At 39.7% G+C, this 17410-nt stretch overlaps 1 long non-coding RNA gene across 1 annotated transcript in view; it reads right to left on the minus strand.

The window, feature by feature from the left end:
• The window catches only part of LOC118170525, a 170047-nt gene that overhangs the window by 22106 nt on the left and 130531 nt on the right, over positions 1 to 17410 (minus strand). The gene's annotated exons all lie outside the window — the stretch shown is intronic.

Here is a 17410-nt window from a genome sequence, read left to right on the forward strand (position 1 = left end):
CTTAGTTTTCTATGAATCTTTTCTTGCGAAGCCTAGAGGGGATGGACAAGATCATTTTGTCCAGTCCTCAGATGGGTGCTGACTGAGGCTTGCCCAGAAGATGCTTAGTTGAAAGTTTGATAGCTGCCAGTCAGTATGGACACAAACTACTTAGACCCCAGCAGAAGCTGTCATTTTTAAGGGAACAAATTTAGCCCCTAATTTGAAATAAATACCCAAAATGATAAATGTGGCATTTATTCTTTTATAATATGCTAAAAAAAAATCTTTGTGTGTGTGTGTGTGACCAACTGAAATGTAACTGTTCTTTTTAGTTCCAGAAATTGCACAGACCCTCTGTCAATTTGCACTTTTTGTATGCTACACCACCTCAGTGACAAAATCAACTTTTTAGTCACTTGGAAGATAAGCAAGCCACAGAAAAAGCATAAGATAAATTCAGTCTAAGGAGATATTATTTTTAAATACAAAGTAAAATTAAATTTTACCTGTAGTAACTTGCTGCAGTCTTCCTAAAAAAATTAATGTTAATTTTGCAAAATCCTGTTGGAAAGATTTGCCAGGTGCTTCGGGTTAAGAATACACTTAAACACGTGCTTAACTTTTAGCATAAGCTTAAATTCCATGAAGTTACACACACGAAGTATTAGGTATTTTTTCCAATGCCTTTTCTGAATGAGTAGATTTCTTTCAGTTTTCCTCCTACATTTAGTCCCTTCTATCTCACGGGCTTCCTCAGGCTACCAATCTTACAGACAAAATGCTGCCAGCTGAGAACATTTCATGCTGCTACTATTATTTTCATCAGTATCTGATATACTGGTGGCTGCTATCACTGTCCCCCAAAATAGTGCACTGGAGGCTACTTTGCACAGTAAAAGAAAGAAGAATTGACATGAGAAAGCAATTATGTGGGAAACATTGAATCAAGCATTCCCAGATGGTATATTTATATTGAGAATAAACTGTAAGGGAGCCAAGTTGGAAGTCTGCGAAACTTCCACCAGTGTTAAAGGGACACTGTCCATTTGTCTTGGGCCCCCAGACTGCAAGTGAGTTTTGCAAAACTTGGGATGAAATACAAAATATTAATTAAAACTCAAAGCAGTATTTGTATTTAATAAAAGTATCAATTTCAAGTCCTAAGAAGTCTAACAGCAGCATTAAGCAGAGGTATGTGAACCTGAAAACAAAACCGGATGGAGACAGAAGTCAGGCTGTGTGTTTTCTTGTGTCATAGTCTAGGCTTTGTGCAATACAGAAAACAAAAAGGAAGGTGATAGATCCCAAAAGAGGTATTTGAAAACTGTTTCCGTTGTAATGAACTGCATTGTCAGGTCAGCATTTTTTATTTTTTTAAAAAAGTACAAGCTTGGTTGACAGCAACCCTTTAAAGAAAACAGTCCATTACATTAAATGTCAGTGAAAAAGAATGAGTAATTGCTCAGATGCAGCAATGCCAGCAGCAAGAGCAACCAAAGCAGAAAACAGACTGGGCAAGATCTGCAAATACTCTCAGGACTATTTACATCACTACTCAAGATATATGTAACTAAAAGCCCCATTTTAATAAGAACAGACATTCCACTTCAGTCCTATTTAGCTTTTGGTGTAATGAGATGTAAAAATTAAAAAACAAACAAACAAACAAATTTTATACTCACCAACAGCAGTAATGTTTAATAGCATATGTTGCCTTTCAGCCTTTTTTTTTTTTTTTTTAAAAAAAAAAAAAAAAACGACTAAATTTGAGACCTTTAGTTTTTTATTTCAATCAACCAGAGGTTTGGGTCACAGCAACTTTCATCCCTCGTAGAAATGAAAAGTCTCTGCATTTTTCACTTGAAAAAGTATTTATACTTACCTTATGACTCTAAAATATAGGCTGAAAACTGCATTTTCTGGTGCATGTTGCCTACAATTCAAGCAAGAATTAGAAACTGGAAGAAAAAAAGCTTCTCTAGATGTGTTTAAACCTCCCTTAAACCTTAAACCTAACCTTAAATCTGGGTGAAGTTCACCAGTTATTTCAGATGAACTTGTTCACCCATATCGAGGCAAACCTACAGCAAATTTGAATGGAGCAAATTACAAATTCACTAGAATTTCTTCACTATTATTCTACAAGAATATGTGTGATGCAAGGAACATGTAGTCCAGACTGTAGCGATGTTAAAAAAACCTGGGAGCCATGGTATATTCCTAAACATTGCAAATACTCCAGTCTTTTCATTCTTAAAACAGAAGTTGATTAACTACAGAGAATGAAATTTGAAAAGAAGCAAAACCAAAGTGACATTATCGTAATCTCAGGGCTTTATATACTAAAGTCCCATTGAATTACAGCAGGCATGCAAAATTGTCCCTTTCCTCTTAGTGATAAGTGTGGCTAGCCATGACATCGCACCTCCAGCAGCTCTGTAGCGATCACGCCCACTTCTCACCCACACAAGCAAACTACCTGCTGTGATATATTATCTAGTTTATTCACAGACCCTACAGCCAAACGAAATATTTTGTAAAGCCATTCATCCATTCCACTTGACAAAAAGTTATGCTGTTAGAAAGATTTGAAATGGTCATTAGAGAAAAGGAAGATGGTTCTGGTGAACAGCCAGAGCCTGGGACAAGTTGAGTTTTGGACACCAAGGACATTACTCATGTAAAAGCCTGGGCCCAGCTTCCCTCAGAAATGGGCAAAGTTCCCAATTCCTTCAGACATCTGTTTGATATTACTAGACTCACCAGGGAAGGATTCAAGGAGAGCAGAGCTGGCTTGGCCATGGAGGCAAAAGCCAAATTTCCAAAGAGGGTTTAGGGGGTCAGAGGGAAAGAGGACTTGGAGGGGTAAGCTGGATTCAGGAAGAAATGAGGGACAGAGCAGCTCCAGGGTGGGAAGGACCTCCAAGGTTAACACAAAGACCAGGTGTGAGAGAGGACGGCACAGTCTCATTGAGAGGTGAGCAGAGGAGCATCAGATGGGGCTGGGTGGGAAAGGGTTACAAGGCAGAGTCATGGAGCACAATGAAGGTGGATGCTGCCCTTCCCCTCTCCTTCCCTGTCTGTCCTTCTTCTAAGCCCTGCCCTGTTTGCTTGAGGAAAGGAAGTGCTACTCCTGCGGGGATGCCTGAGATACCTGCACTCCTCAGCCCCATCCTCTGCCTCCACCCAACATGAGCAGAAGCAGCCTCCTCCTCCCTCCCATACCCCAACCGCTCACTCTTGATCTTTCCAGCCCCTGAAGAAAAAAATAAAAGAGACCGGTCTGGACCTGGCACTTACAGTGGGGAGGGAAGACAAGGGATGGGCTGAAGAGATGAAGGCAAGAGTGGGAACAGTTTTGCAGCCAGCTGCAGAAGGATCAGAGTCCCCCAGCAAGAGACCCCAGCCCTTCCCTGTGGGGCAGGGGTGGGACACTGCTTGGGGAGAAGCGATCAGGGCTCATGCCCACAACCTCAAAGGGCACAGACAGACACGGCTCCTCCAGGGGACATCAGAGAGCTGGCAATGGACTGTCCTACTGGGCTGGTGGAAAATCTGATGAAGAAAATAAAACTAATGAAAAGAGTGCTTTTTAGGGAGTTGCAAGAACTAAGGGGAAAAAAAGTACATCAAAATGATTATATAACCTCCTGGAATAGATCAGTGAAATGGACTAAAAAAGGGAGACTTCATCCATGAGTAGGAAGATATGTTTCTGCAGTATGCAGCGTGAACAGATAAGTTCAGGAACCAAGAGATAATGTGAATAATCATTTCTTCAGATGATGCCAGAACATTAGCAAGGCTTAGAGAAAGCACCGTGCTGGTGAACACCCAGTAAAATGAAAGCAGAGGGCTAAAATTACTTTTCTTTATAAACAGCCAGATAGTCTGGCTTTTTTTTTTTTTGAAATGCCCTGGATATTTGTTAGTAGACAAAAAGACAAATAAATCACTAACACCTGAGCAGGAGAACTGAAATGAGCACAGCACTGCTTTCTTGTTCTCCTCCAAACGGGTGAGCTCCCAAGTTACCCTAAATCACACAACCAGCATATGGTGCGTCTGGCAGATTAGTGGTGGCACACGCAGAGCTGCACAGAGCTGGTGCATCACTTGGTTTGTGCTGGCCAGACAGGTGCTAGCCACAGCCCCGGAGAGCGCTGCCAGAGCTATGCAATGGGCAGCAAGGCCCGGCTGCTCACAGCAGCTGGCACCAGATACAACGGCAGCAGCACAACGCATCCCACAGCTCCCACGGGGGGAAAAACTCCACTGAACTCAGTGGCTGCTGGTAGGAGTAGAAGGTGAGTGTGGCCACTGGGGTGTGACCCAGGGATGGGCGAGGAGGAGAACAGTGGTAGCTCACAGGAAAAAAAAAAAACAACAACAACAAAAAAAAACACAACAACAACAAAACCAACAACAACAACAAAAAACACCTCTGCATCTGATTAGAAGAAAATGCAGCAGCAGAGCCTGTTATCAGCACAGTTTTCCCAAACAAGCTATGGGGCTGCAGTCCGATTTCAGACAGCAGATCTGGGTCTCCTCTAACTGAAACAAATGGGTGTTTGCCAGCTACTTCAAAGGAAGTGTTTAAAATGAGACAGTTAAACAGCTAGGAGAGCTGATGTAATCATATGTTAACCCAATTATCCTTTCCAATATGTATTTGTTAGCATTTAAGCCCATCTGCCATTGTGGGACCCAAGTGCCTAAATAGTACAGGTCCCTCTAGAGTGCCGGTCCTGGCTAACCTAACAAATTCTGTGCCATATGCAAATTTTAATCTGCAAATGTTCTCTCTCTTTTCCAGACCCTATTAAACAACTGGTCTTCTTATGGACACTCCATGTTAATTCTTTGTCACTCTGGTATTTTATCAATTTTTCTATTTTATCTTCTACGACTTTACAAATCTCTAATCCACAGCAGCAATCTACCTCTAAGCCTGTCTTAATAGCCTCTTTTGAGAGACCTTGATAAAACAATATAAAATTAAAACAACATAAAACAAACAGCTCCTTTATTCGCTCTTATGTTGACACAACAAATAGTTGTTGGTAATGTATTTTTTCTTTCCAATAAAATATTCCCGTTTATTGCTTTTATAACTTCTTTCTTTTTCTGCAGGTGTTTTATTATTCTTTCTAGTTACTCTTTTAGTCCATTTACCTGGGACTTCAAAGAAATTCCCTGGTTTCCAATGTCTAGAAATATGTTATGCTTTTTCAGTAAATAGGTGCAATGTCTACTATCCCAGCTGATATAAATTCAGGAAATGAGATATCTTCCGGCAGCCAATGATCTGTGCCTCAACCAATCTAATTTAATTCATATGTAACTATAACCATAGTGGGACAAAAACTCAGCTAAAATGATTACTGCAGCATTCAAAGTTATGAGTTGTAATATGAAATGACAGTTCTGTTTTTATGATTTAAGGTAAAATAAAAGGCCCATGATGTATTTTTTTCAGTAGCTCTGATGCTGCAGGACATTTTGAGGTGAAGGATCCTAATTCTCATTTTCACTACAGACTTGTCAATAATACTCTTGCAGGAAAAAAGAATCTTATAGTGTAAGTGAAAATCACTTCCAGTTGGATTACACGGCTACTTGAGTACTATGGTGAGTTGAGGCTTGAGAAAAAAAAAATATATTTCAGGTGCATGAAAAGTCAATAGATATAAACTAAAGCAGGAGACAGTTTTCATTTGTATCAAGCAGTTTTCTTGCAGAATAGTACTTTGAATGGTTACTGCAGTTGATGGATGTAGGAAGTTAAATTTGTTTGAGCATCTAGACCCTGTTTCAGAGACAGCCCCGTGCTAAGAGCATAATTTAACATTTGGAACCACAGGAAGGGTTCATTAGTATAAATGTCTGCAATACTAATCAAGGGAAATAATGTTCTAGTCTGGATAATAATTAACATTCAACTGACTTGCAAATGTAAAAACCAGGACCCTCAAAATACAGGCATCAATGAACTGAAGGAAACAGACATCTAATTTTTTTAACTACTTGAATTCCCCCTTCTAGCAGACTACCGTAAACGCTTAAGGGAAATGATAGCAACAGCATGCTGTGCTACAGCGAACACTGCATTGCATCTGGTGAATGGAGTCTGTGCCTTCTGGTGTGCCTTGGTATATCTTTTGTACTCTGAGAGGCAGCCAAGTTTACTGTATCTGAATAGGGGAAAAAAAAAAAAAAAAAAAAAAAAAAAAAGTAGAGGATTCCATCACGAACCTCAAATGTGAGTTAAAAGCAACAAAGTGACTGCGGTGTAATCCTTACTGCTTATGTATGCCAGAATAAGATCAACAATTTTTTTCCAGTACAACCGCCAGAAAGCAAGCAAGGAATAGTACTAGACTAAACAGAGAATGTAAAAGAGCATAGAGAACTGGGGTCTGTGCTAGAGGAAACATGAAACCCCAATGAATGGAGCAGAATAAATCGCAGACAGCTCACAGCAGCGTTATAGGTTCCCCACGTGGGCGCTAACAGCAGAGTTCCATGAGGTTTTGGCAACGATACAACATGCAACGACAACTAAAAGAGTTTGTTGAATTATTTAGGCATGAAATCAACACACCTCAGACGAAAATAGCCAATGTACATTGAGCAAAATAACTTAAAAATAAAGCACTGAGTCTGAGAGGGAATGCAGTGGTTTTTGTTCACCCAACTCTTTATGCTCTTGTTTCTCTGGAAACGCTCCCCAAGTGTAAGTGAGGATATCCGAGCAGAGTCTGTTCTGGAGGTAAATACAGCTGAAGGGGTTTTCATGCTGCGTGTCCTCTAGGGTGGGCTTGGAAAGGGAGGAGTTCTACAAGGAAATGCACCTCCTCCTCCTCCCTTCCTCTCGCTCTATTTAGCTTTGATTAATTCCTAGTAGTGCTGTCCCTGCATTCCCTGGCTTTATTTGTTTGTTTAATGTTGTTGTTGTGCACAGAACACAAGTGCCTGTGTTTTTTCAGGGATGGTGTTAGCTTTGCAGGAAATGCATCTTTTCCCTTTCCCCCCTCAACAAATTTTCTTCTAACTAAGATGAAGGGAGTAACAATTGCCTTTTGCCGGCAATTCATATTTATTAGTTCGTTTTCTTTTCCTGCATGCTACTCTCACAATATAAATATAGGTTTTGCTTGTTTGTTTGTTTTTAACTTTTGTTGCATGTGGCATGATCCTGCTTTCAGAATACAGATCACACAGGGAGTGCTTGGGAGAAATCGGAGTTGAGTGCAGAGGCTGTAATGTATTTGTATGTTCAAAAGTGTATTGCACGCAGTGCATCGCAAGCATTCGCACATTTCAGATGATGCACTGTCCAAATCCTCAGAGGGGCAGAACATATGAACTATCAAATATGCCCAGCATTTGTGGGGGAAGACATGCAGCAGGTCTGCATTCTTATTTTAAAAATTAACAAATAATCCATTTTAAAGGAATGCTTGTCCAGGAGCTTTCCAGGGAGGAGGACAATTAGTCAGGAACCTTTCAGACCTCCCGTCTTTTCCCAGTATTGGCAACCAGGGCCTGGACTCTTGGGAAAGACAGTACTGAGTTTATCAACTGGAAAGGCAACATAAGATGGTGGTGCAATCCTGTGTCAAGGGCCTCAGAAGTAAAAGGTAACATCAGGCCTTGGGATGTTGACTAAGAAAAGGGAAACAATGCCTCCCAAAAACATGGCTTAGCTTAGTGGCCAGTTCACTCTTCTCATTAAGAACTTCACCATCGTGAAGGGCAGAGGTATTTCCTTCACAGCCACCTGTCTCAGGCACATTTCACTATGACTGCTCATTTTCCTTCTTCTGCAATATCCCTACCTACATCTCTAGCTCCCGTTTGCTTCTTACAGAGAAGTGGGCTTCAACAGCAGGCTCCTCAGGATATTCCAGGCAGAGCCATGCGCGAGCAAACTGTCCAAGCAAGGGATATGTGGTAAGGCAGAAGGAATGAGCTGGCCAGACCCTATGGCTGGCAACGGTGAGTTATATTGAAAGACCATCAATTCTTCCAAGATGGAGACCAAGTGACTTCTGGCAGCTTTGGGCATTGGGTGCTGGTTTCCATAAGCTGAGGACAGTTAGCTCTAGAGGAGGCCAGCAGGACCAGGAGCCACTTCTTGGAGCCTGTTTCTATCTTACTAGAGAAGAGGAAATCACACAGGCAGCAAGACAAGTTTTCCAGCATGAGTGGTAACTGAACAAGAGAGCTGCACGCTTGGCAGCTCTGCACTGCGCTGACAGTGTGACATTTTCATAGTTCAGCTGGGCTGAGCAAGACCCTGATGACCAGATTTAGCCAAGGTAGCCATGATACTAACTTCATGCCGCTGACTCTGCCAGTCAGTACAGCCCCAGCAGCACAGCTGAGCATGGCTGTGGATACTTTGCTTTTGCCTTTCACACAGCTAGGACAGTGTTGCTCCCAGACTGCAGCTGGGAGGCCTGAGGCTGCCCAAGACTTTCCTCTCCTCTCCTCTCTCTCTCCCCAGGAAAGCATTGGAGCTGAACAGCAGTTGCTGTATATGTTAGGGGTAATATATGGGACCTGAGAAGAGAATGAGCAGGAAGTCCTAGTGCCCATAATGCTACCCTGCATTGGAAGTACTGCCAGAGACAAAGTCCTCCAGAGAGCTGGTGGCTCCCGCCAAGCCTTGCTGAAAAGGTATCCTGCTGCGGTGGAGAGTGTGGTCAGCTGTCTGGCATTGTGAAAGCTCACAGCTCACGCTTCATTAGAAGTCTACATTAACTGCATTCTGTAGAGCGCACAGAAGTGAAGCTCTGTTATCAACACAGTATCTAAGAAATAATAACAGCAGTCTCAATCAGAGAACTAGCTGCAGCAAAACTGGCCAGTAAAGACTTCTAAAAGCAGAAGATGATCAAATCATCATCAAATCACTTTAGTTAGATACAATACTTAGAAACGAGTGAATACAACAACTTCTTACCAGAAAGGATGCCATTAAGGGAACAAATATTACATTTAAATGTGAAAATAAATTCCTTTAGTCCTCATTTCAAAAGTACTCAGAAATTACTGATTTTTATGATGAAGAATCAGAAGAAAAAAAAATAAATACATATTTACAGGACAAAGTTTTCGGTTAACAGAAAGAAATGTCTAACATCAGAAAATCATGTGCCAGTGTTCTGACAGCAGAAAAATAAAAATGTCTTTTTTTAGGGCATTGAGAAGGTCGGCTCTTTCTACTGCAGCAGATCAAATGTCTCCTCTCTAAAGAATGACAGAGAAAATGAAACGACAAGAAAGCAGCCAAAAAGGAATTTGATTATATGAAAATAAACAGCTGCAAAACTGCTATGATACTGCCATTTTGGGACTAGCAAAATCCCATGTTTTAGTTTACCAGTTCTCCAGAAATCCTAGCCAAAAATTCTCTTTGATTCCACTGCTTATAGTAGATATACACAGAGCATGCGTGTACAGTTAGACTTACACAACAAATACTCAAATATTAAACTCCCCACTTCCACAGACTTCACCCTTTAATTCCCTTGGTATATATGAATGAAGTATTTACTTTTCTACAGCGGTGTAAAATTAAGTTAGTGAAGATGAGAGTTGGGCCCTGATGCTTCTCTGAAACTTGTGGTCCTGCTTCCTGGCTGTGCAAGGCAGTGGGAGTGGGAAACTGCAGAGCAAGAGGCCGCCAGTGCCACTGCTGCTCCTCAGAGTATTCGGAAGGGTTTCAGTTCAGACCACTGTAGTATGAGCTATTGTTTCTACTGTTGTTTCTCTTGTAATCCATGAAGGCTATTTAATATGGTGTGGGAGGAGGAGAGTATTTAAATAAGAAGGGGAAACTAAGGGCATGAGAAAGAGTATGCAAATGCTTCGTGAGGGTATTCAGCATGTGACTATTTCTTGTAGTCTCAAAACAAAAAAAATACCAGATATGTGAGTTTTAGATGTTTGCAAAAAAACTGTGCTTGTCTGTCTATCTGTCGTTCCTAAGCTATTTTTTAAACTAACTTATACTCCTTAAAATTCCAGTGGAGATATACTGCGTCTGCATTCATTCAAGCCCTAGAGGGACCAGTGCTGTACTGCATAATACAACCTCAATGTATTGATTTCATTTCACTGCAAGGTAAAGAGCTGCATTTTAAGAATCAATACACTCACTCTTCCCTAAAGTTACTACAGAGATACCAATTCTAAGTTGAATAATAGTGGTGGAGCCCTCATGCACAGATCAAACTGCTAGAAAACTTATGATCTGAATAATATTCTATCTTTTTCCACCACTGTCTGATTTGTATACGGTTTGAAATTTGATTTCAGTTTAGAAGGGTAAATAAAATGAAATTTTACTGGTGTCAAGAACATAGTTTTAACTTTAAAGTTCATCCAAAACCAGGTTCTTGTAGTTGATAATCTGTTTTTCTCCCGCTACGCAAGAATAACTTCTATCCAATTTCAAGAGATCATAATATGCATTAATTGCATTTAGTAATTTTCATCATAAGTTTCCCTTGATATGTTTGCATTATTATTATTTTTTAAATTATTATTATCATTATTTTTTCCCTGACAGGCAGGCCAGGCCAGCCTACCAGCAACAACTTATTCCCTTATACGACAAGAGAACTTCTCCTGGTTTGCCCCTTCTGGTTATTTATCACCAGTGATCCAGCTCAGAGGCCCTTTTGGAAGTGCAATCAAGTGCCTGCAGTTCTATAATGCCTTGTAAAGTATTTTAATCTTTTTTGGAATTTCCTGTTCTGGGCTTAGTAACACTTTCCAGGGGATTTTAAGCTAAGATTTAAATTTATAAATCCAGTTTCGTAGAATGGATTTTGAAATTTGTAAAATGACAGCTAACAGAATCTACCTTAAAATAGTCCTGTAATCATTCCCTCTTAATGACCAGGCATTAGGAGGAAAATGACCAGACATCCTGCACAGTGTTTATAACTATCGGCATATCAACATTAGCATAAGAAAAGAAGGTAAAAACTAATTGTCAGCATTCTATAATCAACTGTTAGACCCACAGATGCATGCAGGATTATACAGCTTCTATTCATCTCATACTGAAGAACAGAAAACTCACGTAGGTACAGGTCCACACAGAAAATTTATTGTCTTACATGTGGCAGGTACGATTACTACAGGCCATAGGAGCTTGCCTGGAAAAGCAAGGTCTGATCTGATAGGTAAAAGCACTTGATAGGATCAAGACATCTAACAGTCACCTCTCTAATCTAAACTGAAGAGGTATAATTTCCCCCTGATTCACACAGAGATGAAATGATACAGCAAAATAAAGTGTGGAGATGTGCTAGGTAACGTCTCGGATATAACCTAGCTAAATTGCTTTACAATTGCTACTTAAATAAGTGGAGCTAAAAGTACATATTAATGTTTTCAGACTTGTGAATATAAAAGACAAAATGTCCTATGCACATAAAATCTGAAGTGATTTAAGAAAAAAATACTCAAACTTGATTGACTTCACATTGGCATATCAAACAATGAAATAAAGATTCTAAGGGTTTAAGTCTAAAAATCCATTTCAAAATGTGTTACTCCTTTTCTCTGAAGTTTTATTTCCATCTATTTGATATGGACTTTGTAGATTTAGTGCTACATTCAAGAAAAAGAAAAGAACTAGCTGCGCTGCTATGTCACTTATTCACTGCTTGGGATAGACAGCACAGAGAGGAAAAAATCAGAGCTGTGCTGTCTGCAGCAAGCAGTAAGTAGCATCGTCTCTGTAATAAGTGCTCAAATCAGATTATTCCTGTTCTCAAGTTTAAATCTGTTTTCTTATGTTTGCATTTGGATTTTCATCTCTAAATAGTCCCCTCCTGACTACTAGGTACCAATATTCCAGGTACCTTTTTATTTATTTATTTTTCTATTTGAAAAGATCACCTTTGCAATTTAGCACGAGCTCCCTTGGTTTTGTAAGGCCCACATAGAGTCTGAGCTTGCAAGTCTTCTACAAATTAAGCATTCATTGGCTCGATGAGGAACTGTGTGGAGGCATTTTAGGAACTTGCTAGTACAGCTTTTATTTTCACCTTGCAAATACAGAGTGCAGGCATATACCTTCATTCTTCCTGATGGAAGAATGCAAACAAAATGTAACAAAGCTAAAGGGAAAGCAAGAAGCCTATGAATCTGGAGATGATCTTCATTTTGGGGTAATCTAAAGGAGCTTATTTCTGCTGAACCACGAGCACATTTAAAAGACTTTTATTTATTTATTTATTAAGAGGGGTTTGCTGAAATATACATTAAGGTCCTAAGGTCTCCTTTTTCTGTATGGAAAAAAGGACACTGAAATAGTTGGAAGACCGATGTGCAGTAAATACAGTGAGCAGATTGGAGGAGGCTTTTTTAGCAGTTTGAAGAAGAAATAAGATCACGGATTTCTATACTTGCATGAAAATGGATAGTAAGCAGAGTAGCATCTGTTTGACTGACATAAAATAGCTGAAATCATGTGGCTAAGAATTGCTGTTTTTGCCCTGCCCCTTGGGTTAATGTAGAGAGAACATTCACTGTTTGAGTCTTGATCTCTCCAACCATAAAATGTGAAAGACAACATTATCTGGCTCAGGGGGATGCTGGGAGATTACGTAATGTTTGCACAGCTATTTTAAAATGTGAAGTACTGTGAATTATGAAGTCTAATTGCTAAGAGTGAAGACTTAGCCTCTCTAAAGAAAAGGAGAGAATGGCAGCTTCTGAAGAACATTATTTTAGAGAGTGCCCTTAACCACCATAATCTACACTATTTATCTATTTATCTGTTAGAACTGATCAGAACAATTTACATGAAAAAGACACCTGACTGTAGTTGTCACTGAAGTGTACTCAATCCGATGAGAAAATCATTAACAAGTTAGCACTGTACTTTCAAAAAGTCCTCCTTTCTTCTACGCCTAGTCTTTATAAGCTACTTAGTCAATAATTTAATTCTTTCTATGTCTGTGTTTCAAGTTGGTTCAATCTGGGCTGCTAAGTGGTGCTTTCCTTCCAAAGGATTCATTTACTAAGGAATCCTCTTCGCCTTAAGTCTTTTATCTTGCATGGGTGCTGCTTTACTCATCACTAATTCACACTGCGCATTGCAGGGTACATCAACATCTGCATCTTCTGGATGGAAAGTTTTCATTTCTCCCCCTTTAAGAATATCTGTCATTCTGCAGTCCCAGTCGTCAGCTCCTAACAACCTTCCCAGCTGTACAGAAATGCATTCTGAATAAACATTGGAAGGAAGGAAGCATAAATATTTGACAGCATTCACAGTCAAGGCAGGTTATTAAGCACTCTGCATTTCAGAAGAATACTCAAGACTGTCTTCCAATGAAGTATTACAAGTGAGGCTCCAAGTGTTTTTTAATCTAAGTAAGCTTTTACTTTGGAAAAGGCTATTAGTGCCTGGACATGGGAGGAGAAGACTGTGGACAGGCATAACATTTTGCAATTTTATTTTCATTTTGACTGCTTTTGTGATTATTATATTCCACATACCTGACTCTTTATTACTTGGAATTTCAAGCATGTCCGAAACGGACACTGTAACAGAAATTATAATGAGAAATGAGTGACTTCTTCCCAATGGAGTTAGTTAATGCTTAGCCCATAGGTCCAAATTTTAAGTGATTTGGTCATTTGAAAGACAGCTTGGTTCTCTCATTCTCCATATGGGAGATGTTTAATGCTATGGTGTAGTCATATAAAACTACAGAGGGAAGCATTAAGAAAGAGAATAAGCTGCTTTTATTCTCTCAACACCCTCCCTAGAAATTCAACTATTTCTCCTATAATGTCTATGTGAATGCCCATTTAAGTATCAGTGGGGTAGGAACTGAAGCATAATACAGAAACATTATTGGAGGGATGGTCTAAGGAACATGTAAAAATCAATTTCCTAGACATCAGACTCAACAGTTACTTGGCAGAACTCATCATTTCTTTTAAACTGAATTCTAAAGTTTCTAGCTTTTCTCAGCCTGTTGAGGTCAGACCAACTTCAATAACCTCATTTAAATTAGCTTCAAGTATGTTTTTCTTCATTAAAATAATAGCACTAAAATAAAATAGCATTTAAATAACATGCAAATCTTCCCATGTTCATAGCAACACCAGCCATTTGTTACAAATCTATTTGCTATACACATAAATCATAAAATCATTGCAATCACTATCATACCCTTAATCTGTGGCCAAGTGCCATTCATACTCTTCAGATTATTACATCTCTACTTTGGACTTACTCAGAATCTTTTATATGCCTTAGACTTAGACTAAATACCTTAGACTTAAGCAGCATGTGGTCACAAACCAGCAGGTATCTGTTTAATTTCTTTTCTCAGAGGGTTCTGTCTGCAGGCATAAACCTGTCTCTAATATGAACTACTAGTGCTATTTATTGTGTCCTCCATCAAATAGGGTAACCTTTCTGTTTTATAGTGCCATTAGTATACATCTCCTCCAGTTGTACTGCCAAAACTACCTGGCAGCATGGTCTACAGTCCTTGCTCTCCCCACTTCCACAGAGCACAACCAAGAGCAGAGATGTCAGCGGGTCGGTGGGGTGCCTCGCTTCCGTCTGTTCCAGGTCCCCTGGCTCATGCCTGAAAGCACTTATGCATGCATTAATGGCAACAAGTGCTACATCCTTTTAAAAGTCCCACTAAACAACCTTCACATCCTTAGGTACCTAAAAACACATCCATAGCAGTTAAACTAGCTTTCAAAAACCGTGCCGTCCGAGATAACGAAGGTGTCTGTCATAAACCCATGGGCTTTGCAAGCAGAGAAGTGAACAAGAGCACTAAGGTATGTTCAGTATCAGAACATGCATTTGCTTTTCCGATTGCATGCATGCTATGAGTATGTAACAGAAAAGTGTTGTAGAATATTCTATGGGAATGGAGAGCTCCCTGGGAAGCTTATTAAGTAACTTGCTCTTCTGGACTGTCCTGCGAGAGACAGCTCTTGTGCTGTCACTCATTTACACACTAGAGTCCTCTTAACAGTAACTTACTGCCCTTACTGATGTGGTCAGTGATCTATTTAATTTCTGAAAACATTCTGTTCCGGGCTGCTGGAAGGCAGAACATCCTCACTCCAACCCTCCTACACCTGTGTGGAGCTCTGCTGTGTCGTCATGGTGAGTCCAGCTGGGGCTTCTGGCACATGTCTGCACTGGCAAAGACAGTTCTTCAGATTACAAAAACGTAGATTAGCAACATTTTTCCAGTGATGTCAGTAGAGCACTTTCAATGTTGGAGTTTGGCAGGATAACATGCTATATTAAAACATGATTTTTGACTAGACGTTGGCCTAAACTTGATCCCTTTTCTGAACAAACCCAATCACTGAAAAATTACATATAGAAATGATTTACACGGTGGATCTCTTTTGTGACCAAATAAACATGATCAAACAAAATTTCCTATCTGAATTTCTGCTGCATGCTCTCTTTCTGTTCAGATTAACGTGAGATTTGCCATATAGTAAGGCATGCAACATCTGAAAGTGCATACACTCCAAATAGTGTCTACACAGCATCCCATTCTCAGGAACATGCTTGTCACATAAACAGCAAATCCATTTCCAATAATTTTTTTTAAGGTAAGATTTAGGTTTGGCTTAGTCTTTTGACCACAAGCTATATTGAAGCATAGAAAACAAAAGACATAACTAACAGTAAAATGTAGCACAAGAGATAGTCCCGTTAACTTGACTGTACATTTACAAATCTTAGTAGAGTAGGAATGACATTGTACATGCAAAAAATCTCACACTCCAGCCAAAAAGCAGACAAATTCAGCACTAAGCACTCTGCATTTAAGCATTTAATTCCTTTCTTCTAATATAGCAGCTATAACTACAGGGCATTGAGAGATCAGGCATCAGAATAATCAGGCATGTCAGTTCAGAATTTAATGATAAGCTCCTGACAGAAAAGGACAAAAATCAGATAAACTCATACTTCTGGATTTCCTTGAGGTAGAACTATACAGGCTGCTGCAGCTTCTAGTTGTTGTTTTGTTTGTATAAGGGACATCCATACCCCTGCTTAAACTTAATTATTGGAGAGAGCAATTCAGAATATAAAATGTCTTTCAGCATTAGCATTTATATGCAAATGCTTGAGGTTTTTTTGTACATCAGTCTATAATACAAACCTGACCTCTCAGGAAAAGAAAAAAAAAAAAAGGCAGCAGGAACAAGATAGTTATTGCCTTTAAGAAAATCACTTGGAATAGTATAAGCATAACTAATGTATGATTTCTGGTATATCAGTATTAAATTGATGAATCTGGCTTATAGCAAGCCAAATTTGGGAGTGCAAAATCCTACAGCAAGCAATGGTTTACAAGCAGTACTAGCCAACACAAATTTGGCCAGGCACAGTAAAACGTGGAAGTTGTTTAAAACTTTTTAGAAAAACATCAGTTGTCTGTGGATGAAATGTAGTTAAATAAATGTTTTTTATTTGTTAACTAGTCTCACATGCCCCAAATGTATGTACATTTGAAAATCCTGTTTAACCTGATTTTTTTTATAAGTATCTTGTTCTATTTCAATGTAATCTTTTAAATGTGTTGCAGCAACAAGAACTCATATGTCACACAAATTCAGCATCTTCAACTTGATGAGCTAACTAGCACAGCGGCATAAATTTCATTTTCCTGCTTTGAGACTAAGCACATTATTTTTGTCTAATCCTCTATTTTACACCAAATCCTTCCCAAGGAGTCTTAAAATTTCAGAAAATAGAACGTAATTTTATACCTCCAAATGGGGACGTGCAAATGGGCTGTACCATTCCCTGTGCCTACCCGACAGAGGCACACAGCCTGCAGACTTACCTAATGTGCATAATAAAACAGACTTGATGCATCTCCAGCCCTAGTGGTGTATATTATGGGCAAGACAATGTGGCTAAAGAATACTTACATAACTTATATCTAAAAATTAAAAACACAATAGGGATGAAATCTTAGTCCAGCTAAACACAAGGAATGCTTTGTGGCTCGCTTCAGCAGGGTAAGAAAGTGCATGTATCTCTTAGTGTTAGGACATGCCAGAAGGCAATGCCTTTCTTACCATGCATTTGCAAGCACATGATTGGCAGCTATAGAAATGTAGCACATGCTATGCTGACACCCCAGTAACACTCTCCAAGCTTGCATGCAAAGTCTAACGCTGTTTCCAGAGCGTTACTGCAAGATCGGATCCTTACCCACACAGGCTCAACTTCCAGCGTGTCAGAAACAAGGCAGTCTGGGCTATGCTGTCAGTTGTATTTCCCTACTCTGGTTGCTGAGCCAGTGACACTGAGATCCATACAAGTGTCCTCCCTGTAGCTGCCACTTGGTCCGTGCAGATACACTAGGGTAGGTCACCT

The sequence above is a fragment of the Oxyura jamaicensis genome, chromosome 8 (genome assembly GCF_011077185.1).
Source record: "Oxyura jamaicensis isolate SHBP4307 breed ruddy duck chromosome 8, BPBGC_Ojam_1.0, whole genome shotgun sequence".
Lineage (NCBI taxonomy): Eukaryota > Metazoa > Chordata > Aves > Anseriformes > Anatidae > Oxyura > Oxyura jamaicensis.